Source organism: Lissotriton helveticus, chromosome 10 (genome assembly GCF_964261635.1).
Source record: "Lissotriton helveticus chromosome 10, aLisHel1.1, whole genome shotgun sequence".
Taxonomy (NCBI): Eukaryota; Metazoa; Chordata; class Amphibia; order Caudata; family Salamandridae; genus Lissotriton; species Lissotriton helveticus.
Window position 1 is genome coordinate 503,023,473 of NC_136071.1, and position 12,326 is coordinate 503,035,798.

The following is a 12,326-nucleotide window of genomic DNA, read 5'->3' on the forward strand; positions in this document are numbered from 1 at the left end:
CTCAATATTAGGTGTTATACTACTAGTATTCCTTGAGGGTCATTAAAATATGCGAGATGTACGTGCCCTGGGTATTGTCAGTGGTGTTTTGTGGCAGGAGGGTCGCTATCACACGTTTGTTGGGTTTCAGTGTAAAGTTATTTGGCTAAGACACGGTAAAGTTCAGTGCTTACTGAGTCTTTTATTTTTACACTACAGAGCGGGGCCTCTTCCTCCCGAGCGGTTGCCGGGTGAGGTGAGGTCGTCACCCACACAAAGCTGGGTGAGTATCACGCTGAGGAAATGCCTTGGTGTGATCAAGCATTTATGCTTTAGTTCCATGCAAAAATCATATATTTTTCATGTATGTGTGCCTGCACGGTTTCCATGTGTACGCTCCGTGTTGTGTGTATCTAACTTGGTATTGTCTGATACAGTGTCTTTTGTCTGTTAACAGGAAGAAGATTCATTTCTCTCCCTACAGTGGACACTTAAGTATTTTTACATTTGATATAAAAGTAACTTTGTCAGTACAGGTTTATTATTTATCATCTATACACTATGTATGTAGTTGCAGTAGCTGATTACTTGTTATCGGTCCTGAGGAAAGCTGGGCAAGATGCCCGTAAGCAGAAACATGTCGACCACATCACACTGCGCTAGAGGGTAACAATATTACCCAGCGTATTTTTTAATCTTTGACACCCGCACTTCTGTTGCAATGTCTCCAGGAGTCCGGACTGTTGAATTTTATCTTCATTATTATTTGAGCACTGCACTCTTCTTTTTCTTCCATCACTTTAGGATGCATGCCCGTGATGATATCTTTTACATCCATCCCTGCACCGGCACTATATGGTCGGTTGTGGGACGGCATGACAAAACTTTTCCCACATGACGCAAACTCCACCACATGGGTGGTCTGATGGGAATTGTGTCAGCCTCCCTCGACTTCCAACCAATGGTTCTGGCAAGCCTTGTTTCACGCATGCATCACCAGTACCACACGGTTACTGTTGTAGGCACACATTCTTTTTCAGACTTGTTCTGCTCTTTTTGTGTTTTGCCCCCAGAGCGACCGCGCAGCGGACGCGCGCAGCGGGAGCGCCGATTGAGCGCCGAAGGCGCGCCAAAGGTAAGCCAGTCTGCGCCCGTCCGCGCCTGGCCCGCGCCCAGCGCCAGGACCCCTGGCCCTCCCCGCCGAGGCAAGACGACCCGACTGACCTACGACGCCGCCACTTTCAACGCACTCAATGCCGGCCGGACCCACGCCTGCTGCCGAGCCACCCCGAGACGCACCCACGGACCCTTCACCTGCTGCACCTTCAAGTTCACCTGCCTCCGAACCTGCCCCGCACCCGCCAAGACAAACACCAGCAGCAACCACCTCAAGTGCATCCTGATCAACACCCGCTCCGTCCACAGACACGCCGTGGAACTCTGGAACCTCCTCGACGCTACATCACCAGACGTCGCCTTCCTCACGGAAACCTGGATGAACGCCTCCTCTGCACCCGACATCGCCATCGCCATCCCGGACGGGTACAAGATCATCAGGAGGGACCGCATCAACCAGACCGGAGGTGGCATCGCCATCGTCCACAGGAACACCATCCGCATCACGACCGACGCCAACGACTCCTTCGCCGCAGCCGAACATCTCCACTTCCAGATTCACACCGACCCTAAGACGACCCTCAGAGGCACCCTCGTCTACAGACCCCCGGGACCACGCACACAATTCAGCGAAGACATCACAGACTTCATCAGCCCGCACGCCCTCCCCTCCACTGACTACATCCTCCTCGGGGACCTCAACTTCCACCTGGAGAACAACAAGGACCGCAACACCACCGCCCTGCTGGAAAACCTCGCCAACCTCGGACTCAAGCAACTGGTCAACACACCCACCCACTACGCCGGCCACACGCTTGATCCCGTCTTCTCTTCCAGCAAGTACATCACCTTCAGCCACGCCACCGGACTCCACTGGACCGACCACAGCTGCGTCCACTTCAGCTTCAAAAGATCCACGACTCACCACCACCCGCAACAGGTACCTCACAGGAATTGGAGCAAGATCACCGCAGACCAGCTCACCACCTCCCTCAGCCAGAGCCCACCCGCCAACACAACGGACCCCAACGAAGCAGCCCACAACTTCACACAGTGGCTGACCGCCTGCGCCGACGACCTCGCGCCACTAAAGAACCCACCCAGCAGATCCAGAAGCAAGAAGGCATCCTGGTTCTGAGACGACATCAAGGACTCCAAGAAGACCTGCCGCACCCTCGAGAAAGCCTGGCTCCTCGACCGGACCACCGACAACATGACCGCCCTCAAACACGCTACCCGCAAGCACCACCAGCTCATCCGCACCACCAAGAAGAAATCCCTGAAGGAACGACTGGACAACAACGCCCACGACAGCAAAGAGCTCTTCACTATCGTCAAGGAGTTCTCCAACCCCAGCACCGGCACCAACGACATCACTCCGTCACAAGACCTCTGCGACTCCCTCGCCTCGTTCTTCCACCGCAAGATCACCGACATCCACAACAGCTTCGGCGCCCCACCCACGCACCCAACCGTCGAACCAACGCCCCCCACCGCCACCCTTCGCACCTGGACCACGGTGACCACCGAAGACACAGCCCGCACGATGAACACCATCCACTCCGGATCACCGACCGACCCCTGCCCACACCACGTCTTCAACAAGGCCGACTCCACCATCGCACCCCAACTCCGGAACATCATCAACGCCTCCTTCAACACCGCCACCTTCCCGGAGAGCTGGAAGCATGCCGAGATCAGCGCCCTCCTGAAGAAACCTACAGCGGACCCCACCGATCTCAAAAACTTCCGCCCCATCTCGCTCCTCCCTTTTCCTGCTAAAGTCATCGAGAAGATCGTCAACAGACAGCTGACTGCCTTCCTCGAGACGAACGGATCCCTCAACCCCTCGCAGTCCGACTTCAGAGCCAACCACAGCACCGAGACCGCCCTCATCGCAGCCACCGACGACATCCGGACCCTGCTCGACAAGGGGGAAACAGTGGCCCTCATCCTCCTGGACCTCTCCGCTGCGTTCGACACGGTCTGCCACCGCACCCTAGTCCAGCGCCTCAGCAACATCGGTATCCAAGAGAAGGCACTGGAGTGGATCATCTCGTTCCTCGCCGGAAGAACACAAAGAGTCCGCCTCCCCCCGTTTCGCTCCGAGGCCACCGAAGTCATCTGCGGCGTCCCGCAAGGATCTTCACTCAGCCCCACTCTCTTCAACATCTACATGAAACCTCTCGCAGCCATCGCACGCCAGCACAACCTCAACATCATCTCTTACGCCGACGACACCCAGCTGATCCTCTCCCTCACCAGAGACCCCGACACCGCCAGAACCTGCCTACACGAAGGGATGAAAGACGTCGCCGACTGGATGAAGGACAGCCGCCTGAAACTGAACTCGGACGTCCTCATCCTGGGATCTTCGCCCTCCGCCTGGGACGACTCCTGGTGGCCCCCCAGCCCTGGGCACCGCACCCAAGCCAACCGACCAGGCCGCAACCTGGGCTTCATCCTGGACCCCTCCCTCTCGATGACCAGACAAGTCAACACCGTCTCCTCATCGTGCTTCAACACCCTGCGTATGCTTCGCAAGATCTTCCGCTGGATCCCGACCGAGACCAGGAAGACTGTCACCCAGGCACTCGTCACCAGCCGACTGGACTACGGAAACGCCCTCTACGCCGGAACCACAGCCAAGCTACAGAAACTCCAGCGCATCCAGAACGCCTCCGCCCGACTCATCCTGCATGTCCCCCGACGCAGCCACATCTCCAGCCACCTGAGGAACCTGCACTGGCTCCCCGTCGACAAGAGGATCACGTTCCGGCTCCTCACCCACGCACACAAGTCTCTCCACGACCTGGGCCCTAAGTACCTCAACGACCGCCTGACCTTCTACACGCCCACCCGCCAGCTACGGTCCACCAGCCTCGCCCTCGCAGCCGTACCACGCATCCGAAGAGCCACCGCCGGAGGAAGATCCTTCTCTTACCTGGCTGCCAAGACTTGGAACTCCCTCCCCATCCACCTTCGGCTGACCCAGGACCATCTCGCCTTCAGGAAACAACTCAAGACCTGGCTGTTCGAGCAGTAGCATACCCCTCCCCCCATGCGCCTTGAGACCCTCCCGGGTGAGTAGTGCGCTATACAAATGGCATGATTGATTGATTGATTGATTGAAAGTGCTTGCCAGAGGGCGATAAAAAAGACAAGAAGTCTAAGAAGATGGAAAAAAAAAAGTTTTGAACTAGAATCAACACTTGGCAGACTTGGTATCCGGACTTTGGCAGTACCAGCAGTGGGTTCTTAAGATAAACTGTGGGCATGTGGACGTAAATTTTTCCAAAATAAGCTTTGTGCTTACTCTCCGCTTTGAAGCAAATTGTTTCACATGTATCTGTAATTAGTGGAGCTGGTAATCAAATAAAATGATGGGTGAAGTGACTGAATAAATCTCAGTCACTGGTATTCATTCGGGGCCAAATTCCAGTCCCTCTTTTAATACCACAATGACCCTACTGAAGAGGCCCAAATAGGTTGAAACCGGCTGGGGATGCGTCTGTTCCCACTCAGAGGCAGTTTGGCCCAGCAGTTCAGGTTGGACTGTCCCTTTTGGAGCAGGACCAAGGGGTATTTGCATACGCCTAGTTTCTGTCTAAGGTGGAATAGTGTGCAACAAATTATCACCTGTGGCAGACATAAATTAAATTAAAGCAATGCCCCTATAGTTTTTTTTATTATTTCCTGAATGAGTGAAGCGACATCTTAACAGTATTCAATTTCAACCAACCCACTCTACCTCTGAACATGCTTTGCTGCCCGGCAGGTCACTTTTTCTCGAAATTCACAGCCCCACTGCATTTTCTTTTCACACTTCTAGTACTTTTTGTTTTATCAAGATGCTTTACCAGAAATGTACCTCTTTGAAAGTAAGTTTTTTCCTACTGGGAATACATTCCCTTTGAATTGAATGAATAGAGAGCAACAGGATTGTGAGTGCGTTTGCATATTGCCACAAAGCACAGAATAACTACGTTGCCTGAGAGTAAACTAGCATATGGCCATGCCCAGTCTGTCACTTCTAATTAACTTACCAAGAACATAATAACAGGATCATGGACTATTCAAGTAGAAAAACAAGAACTGGTGGCAATTCAAACTACCAGCCCACAAACACCATTCTCCTCCCTCCTTCCTCCTCCCCTACAGTAGCTTTTCTATTGCCTTCCACAGTCTTCACCAGAGCACCCCTTACGCATTTCTCCACACCTGACAGGTCCCCCACAGACATCCTCTCGAAGGCTCCTCTCAGGTGCCCCACCAGACAGCCCTCTTTTCGCCCCCTCTGCTATTTCACCAGCTAGTTGTTGTAGGTCTGCAGCGCAGCCCCCTGCTAGCTCATCGTTGCAGGCCGTTCCCCCTGCCCACCAAAACTCGCTGGTTGTCTCCTGGTAACAGCCTTACTACATAAACCGCCACAGGTGAAGTGCCCAAAAGGCGGAGACCGCTGCAGCCACCTTGGAAGAGAACAGTAAACAGGAGCAGATATAGTTTGTGACTACGACGCGAAGGATCAGAACACAACAGCGTCACCAGGAGTTAGACTGTTACAAAGCAGACCCCAGAGAAAGAAAGAAAATTAAAACTCATTATAAGTTCACCACAGGAGCACACATCTACATATTTTCAAACCATTCCAGCTATTTTTGAGTAATAAGACTGTACTCAAATTATTCTTTCATGTACTGACGTGCCTGGCTGTTTTATTCCACCTACCTACACGAAGAACGGGCTCTCCTAAATTACGGCCAGGGCAAACTACTGGTGGAAGGAACAACTACAGAAATAGAGACTGCAACCGCAGAGGTCATCCTTGAACATAGCTATATAATGTTAAAATACAGGGACATACAGACTAGACTATAAAATCTTACAGAAATAAACCTGCTTAGACCTAATACTTAACAAGCATCCTGCTGGGCGTAAGAGGCCCTTGAAGACTGTGCTGCAGGGGTGGCATTGAAGCCACGCTCTGTAGCAGGCTGAGAAGGCAGGCCAGGTGACTGTTGGGGCATTGCTGGTACAGCCTGTGGGGGCCTAGGTTGGCAAACCCCACGGCAGGAACAGCGCAGGAGTAGCCCGGGGCCCACCTGGCAGTATGGTGAATCTCCGCGTATTAGCCATTGGTGTAGGGTGACTAGAATTTTAAAGCAAAAAACTGGACATTTCCCAAAAATAGAAGGACTACAATTTTACTTCAACACAGTGCACAGAATGACAGTGCTCCTTAGCAGAAAATTACAGAAAAGGCAGTAAGAAAATGCATAAAATGCCATTTTTAAAGCCAGTTGCATGCCTGTTAATTAAATTGCTTTCCTATAACAGCTGCTTTGCGAAACATAAAAAAAAATACCTCCCACCCTTTTCAGCCGACCCTCTCAAAAAACCGGGACAAGCTTAATTTCCTGAAATCTGCTGGGACAGCTATCTAAAAACCAGGACTGTGCGGGCAAATCCGGGATGCCTGGTCACCCTACATTGGTGCAGACTTCACTATGGCACAATGAGAATCTCCCTCCACCTACGGATTATGAGTAAAGCAGACTGGAAGGCCACGTGTCGCTCCCCCCCCTACCAAAGCAGAGATGTTAACATGGACTTGGGCGAGCCGAGTGCAGTTGTCATTGTTTGCTTAGTTCCCGGTCAGCTGGGATTACATGCGACATTACCACTCTTTAAGTATATATCTCAACATCAATTAACACCCCCTAAAAATATTTTAAAACGGACGCTTGCTAAAATATGAAGCGCAGCACCTGTGTTGTTAATAGTTAATGTTTTCCCGGGTGCGGGACAGCAACGAGGAGCAAATAGTGGAAAAGCGGGCGCCTTAGTGCAATCTAAATTGCGGCGCCCGTGTTGTGAAAATAAAAGCAACGATGTTGACGGAGTTGGGCGAGCCGTGCGGCTGCCACTGTTTGCTTAGTTCTTGGTCAGCCGTAATTATATGCAGCGTTACATACTATTCAAAAACAATGCGAAGCAATAATTATTGAAGAAAACAATTATAAAGGTGGGCTCCTGACAAACTACTAAGCTTGACGCCGTGGCCTCCTGCAATGAAGTGAGTGTATTTACAGTTTTATATAAACGCAAACTTGACCTTAATTGGGTATCAGAGCGCTTTACATAGCACCCGTTGCGTTACATGAGGACACACTCATTTTTTTTTTTTTTAGGCATGGGGAGATTAAGTGAATTGCCCAGAATCACAGGATGTTCAGCGTTGATGCGGAGACTCAAACCCAGTTCCCCAGATTCGATGACGACCACACTAGCCGTTAGGCCAACTCCTCTTCCCATGACCAAGTAACCAACTAGTATGGGCATAAGAGTAGCCCATGAATCATTCATTATTCAAAACATCCAGGAGGGCCGCCTAAGTCCTTATGGTCGCTTGTGATCCACATATGGTGAGGTCCTCACAAAAGATTATTAAGTCCACAATGCCACAAAAATGCCAAGGAGTCCTCAGCAGAATCCCAGCAAAGCATAACAATCTCCATTTGAATTTTCCACAGCCACAATGATGACCATTCTAATATTCAAGGATAAAAAATGCGGATAAAAACTCACTGTGGTGCACATAGATTTGAACTACTCCACCTTATTCATCCCTCTAAAATGCAAGATAATTTCCATATTTAAGTCATTAACAGAAGAAAACTTCTCTATGCCCCAGTCCTCTTTGACTACCAAACCAGTGCTTTATCAACTGTTGCATGGCTAAACACTTATAAGGTCCCAAAGGCGAGACCTATTGGCTTTGCCAATGCTTGTTTTTTTTACCCATTTGTTTTATTATTGTTCTTTTAAATTGTCTTGCATTTGTGTGTAGACTCTGTGCTTTTTATTGTGGATATGTGAGTGGATTATTGCAAAAAAGTCAGTGAGTGGGTAGACGGATGTACAAGTGCAAGGATGAATGATAAAGTGCATGCATGCTAAAATACTGAGCGCCTAAAGTCCAAGTGACTAGAAAGGCATTTTGCTTATCAGCCAGGCCTATTGGCATGGCCAGTGCTTGTTTATTACATATATAATATTTATTTATAAAAACCAAGCACTTGCCCGCGTTGGGTTGTGGGCATCACGCTGTGTCACTTCAATAAATGTTTTTGAAATAAAATAAATAAATAAATAAATAAAACCAAACACTTCCTCACACTCCCTTGTAAACACTCTCTGGGTGTTACAAGTGCAAAAATCAGCTGCTCGTGAGACTGTTGTTTTGGCTCCACCCTCAAACCCTGGGGACCATTCACCCGTTCAGCGTTACACCCAGGTGCCCTCTGAGGCCAAGAATCGGGGCTGGGCATGGTGCGGGTTGATAAGGAGCGGGGTGTGTGCCGGCCCAAAAGGTCACTCTGTTTGTAGTGTAAACGGAGAGGCACTTGAAGGAGCTGAGTGGAAATGTTAAAGCCAACTATCCGGGGAAGTGAGTGGAGGAGGGTAGAGCAAGGAATGCGTGGTGGAGGAGGGGGGACAGCTGAGAAGTATGGTATGCAGGTTTTTAATTGATGTTGTAATCTTCATTGTATTGTATGTTGAAGCAGAATTTATATAGCGCTGCAAACCCCTGACAAATCTAAAGTGCTTTACTTAGCGCTCTTTTGGAGTTTTGCTTTTGAAAAGATGTTTTATATAGTATGACGTGTGTGCTTGATGTTAGCTGATGGTCACGATGTATGAAGACATGAAAGAAAAAAAATTCAATTGGTCACATGAGATGACCAATGTTAGAGGAAAAATGGGTAAACGTGCTTTTGGAATTTTTAAATTTGCTACCAAATTGGGCTCAAGGCGAATATCTGATATGCTATACATTTATCGCCATAGATGTGTTGCGTTGGCCCTTTATGGGTCTGGGGTATGGGGACACTGCAATCATCAACCGCTCCAAGTTGAAGAAAATAAATTCATTTAAAAACTCCTCTGTCTACCATCTTCTACCTCTACCAGCCTGATACATCAGGAGGTTGGTTTGGAACATCTCACAGATCTTATTGGTCTTAGACCTCTGCTGGTATGGAGGTCTATCTGGCTCAAAGAACAGACCAGTTTTACGAGGAAAGTTATTACTGATTGTCTTCGCCTGGACAAGTATAAATTGATTCCTTGGCTCAACTACATATGTTCTACATATGATGAAGTTTTTAAGCTAAATGTCCGTGATGACCCCCTTTGTACTTTGGACATCCCTAAAAACGAGTTAAAACACCTGTATCTGAGGGCTAAGGCACAAAAGCGCTGTTCTGTAACTAGCCAGCTCTCTACTTCTCGTTTTTATAACACATATAATCGGGCTGAACCTGGTTTTGCTGAATATTTAAAAATGGCAACTATACGATCACACCAGTTTGTTCTTACCAGATTACGTATGGGGATAGTTCATTTGCTTGTTGCCTGTCCGCTCATTCAACTTCACACTGTAATCCCTTGTCCGTGTGATGGACTTTCCAAACAGAGCACTGTGCACTTTTTATTGATTTGCCCTTATTATCTACAAATCCGGGTAATATACCTGAAACCACTTTTAAAAAAATATAAGGTATCCTCTGTGGAAACAGCTATGAGTCTTTTATTCGCGCTTGCCAAACCTGATGTGTGCTTTTTTACGGCTGTATACATTTTAAAATCTATATCCCTTAGGAAAAGTTTGACTATTTAACAGTATGTTGTAAAATGTAAATGTAAACTGTAAATGTTGTGATATACAGCTGCACTTTTATGATTATTTTATAATGATCGAATAAAGTTTTGAAATCGAATCGAAAAAAAATTGAATTTGGTGATATTCCAAATAATCCAAGGGATCATAGACACTATGTTTAAATTCATGCTTTATAAATGTGTGATTTTTTTTTCTCGCATGCAGTTTAAAAATACACATAGTTCCCACGCCTAAATATTGTGCATTTAACAAAATGCGATCAAACTTGGATATAGTCTTGTGTCTGCTTGTACATGTATATTATTTAGGTGACCTGATGACTCAGTCTAGCCGGGTACACCCGCATTGGACTTTGCTTTAATAACTGGGTGCATTCTGGGAGTTGTAGTTTTCGTTCATTTCAACAAACCCAACCGTGCCAACTCTGCTGAAAACGTGTTGTGAAAGGTACCCTTAAAAATGGAAAATAGTGTCCTTGAAGACATGACGTTGTTTGGTGGCCATAACATATGCCATATGTGTTTAATAACGTACTCATGCTCAAGGTGGAAATGAGTGGACTGAAGGAGTTGAGTACAGTAAGTTCCACCATCATATATCACCTCTTTGAAAATGTAAAATATGAGTGCCCGAAGCCTGCTCCTGTCCAGAATGTAAAAAGAGCAATGTTTGTTCTAGTTTTTCATGATGTTAGATTTACCTTTTGAGGACAGACGCCTACATTTGGATTGCGGATAGACGAGTGGTGTGCGCGTGGAAGCACCAAAAGAGGGAGTAGCAGTAGGTGAAGAGAAATACTGGGAATGGTAGGAAAGAGAAAACAAGAGCTAACGCAGAAGCCGGAATTAAAGGAAGAATAAGTGGGGGAAGAAACACAAGAGAAGCCCGGGAGTTGTGTGCGAAAGTGAAAGTGATCGCGATGCACTTAATGAGGCCAGCAGAGTGAGGAGATCTGTGGTGGGGGAGGAAATTAAAGTGCGGAGAGAGGCACACAAAGCCCGCGCACATGCACTCAAGCTCAAGGCCAGCCAAGGCAGGATTTTTTGAAACCCCTTACTAAAAGTCTCGCCAGACCAGCGCATGAGATGGATCAGGCGAGACCTAAAAATGTAGGCGGACTGGCAGGCTGTTTTTCAAGCGCTGACCCTCGTGACTCCACTCCATTGATCCCCAATGTATGGGTTCAAGGAGTACACTTTTTACAATGCCAGCACTGCCCAAGAGCACACAATTTGGCCATGTGGGGAAAGGAGGAGGAGGGTCGGAACTGAAAAAAAAGTCTCCTCTTTACACAGTTTCCGACTAGATCACCGCGGGTAGCTTCAATAGGACAGGATGCGATTAAACACGTCTATCACTCACAGCCACCCTCGCAGCCCAACAGACGTCTTGTACTGTTGCCGAACAGTGCCTCCATGTTAACAAAGTTTCCTACGAAATGATAATGGAAATCTGGCCTCCCTATTCGTCGTACCTATGCGATACCACACTCAGATGTGCTCCCAACTTTACCTAGCCCTCTGCAGGAGCGGAATCAGCTTCTGGGGGACTGGGAAAATCCTTTTGGTAAGGACTGCAGCAGATGAGACTAGTTCTTCCGACGAAAGCCACCCGGACTATACCTGCGTCACAGCGCGTTATCCAGTTAGCAGTTATTCTACCAGTTCGGCGTCCCTAACAACGACGTACGTGACGTCGGAGGCACGTAAAACTGCGCCCAGCGCGCGTAGTTGAACCGCCACCTTTCAAATCACTAATAAACAAGGCGCTTACAATGCTCAGCCGAGCTAGAACGATACCTTCTTCCCAGTGTACGTTCGCGCGTTGTTTCCCACCCCCGTGTATTAGACGAGGCATCTGAAAAGAACCAGCCCATTACCGCAAACGTATTGGTGTTTTCAGCGGAAACGGGTTGACTGGTCCGTGACCACTCTTACAGAGGACCGCTGTTTGCTGCAGGGCGGTATCACTGAGACCAGTCGCCTGTACTGGCGTGGGGCGACGACGTTCTATTTATTTAGGGCAAGCGCGGACATTACCCTAAAGTGTCAGAGCGCTGTACAATAGAGCCAGTTACGTTACAAGAGAAAGGTGTTACATAATAGAACATTACAAAGATAAACAGGAGACTTAAAATGAAGAGTGCACAGAAACAAAATCCAATACTGCACGCATGAGTGACTGAGGAATGCACAGGAAACAGTACACATTTACAATGAAGAGCGAACTTCCTAGGGGGGCCTGAGAATGAGTATTAGTTCTGAAAGTGTCTTTAGAAGAGAAGAGATTTGAGGTCTGCTTAATATAGCTATCAGTCGATGGTGGGGTAGTGCTCCTTGTTACTAGACGGAGTGTCATGGGGTTTAAACTAAGTGTGCCATTGTACTTTTCGTGGGTAGTACGCTCCTACACGTCTCGAAGGTAATGCAATGATGGTTGCCACAAGAGGTAATTGTAGAAGGATATAGTTTATTTGACAAGCAGGTACAGGTAGATACATCCACACACCAAGAAGTAAAGCAAGTAACTGAACTCATGCCGTTCT

The 12,326-nt window shown here is 48.2% G+C and overlaps 1 protein-coding gene across 2 annotated transcripts in view; it reads right to left on the bottom strand.

Moving 5' to 3' along the window:
• TEDC2 (tubulin epsilon and delta complex 2) overlaps nucleotides 1–11,397 on the bottom strand; it is a 332,149-nt gene extending 320,752 nt beyond the window's left edge. The window contains exon 1 of one of the 2 annotated variants that reach the window (XM_078663007.1): nucleotides 11,294–11,397. The gene's annotated coding sequence lies outside the window, so the exon portion shown is untranslated. Of the gene's footprint in view, nucleotides 1–11,255 lie in introns of both variants that reach the window. The other variant, XM_078663008.1, reaches the window with a different exon arrangement.
• Between the last annotated feature and the right edge of the window lie 929 nt (nucleotides 11,398–12,326).